The following is a 338-nucleotide window of genomic DNA, read 5'->3' as shown; positions in this document are numbered from 1 at the left end:
CTGAAGAAAAAAATATTAATCTGCACAACATTTTATTGGTTTCTATCCCTTTGCTTGTTTACAAGTCGATAATGTGATTGTATCAATTTTCAAACGCCCTAAAATTAGCTAAATCGGCGAATTAAGGTGATTGCGCAATGGACGTGCCTTATGACCTTCGACCTTTTGGGGGTCATGCAGGCGTTCACAGCGCCCTCCCCATGCCTTGCCTGTCCGTTTTCGTCGGCAAATTTCTGCTTTTTTAGAGGTTTTGAGACCTTAAAACTCACACCATGGGAGAAATAAACCACATACGTTATTTTTATGGTAAATATCGCTAAAATGGACCATGCATTTTT

The sequence above is a fragment of the Branchiostoma belcheri genome, unplaced genomic scaffold, assembly GCF_001625305.1.
Source record: "Branchiostoma belcheri isolate BF01 breed outbred unplaced genomic scaffold, Haploidv18h27 scaffold185, whole genome shotgun sequence".
Taxonomy (NCBI): Eukaryota; Metazoa; Chordata; class Leptocardii; order Amphioxiformes; family Branchiostomatidae; genus Branchiostoma; species Branchiostoma belcheri.
This window is presented reverse-complemented; position numbering follows the sequence as displayed.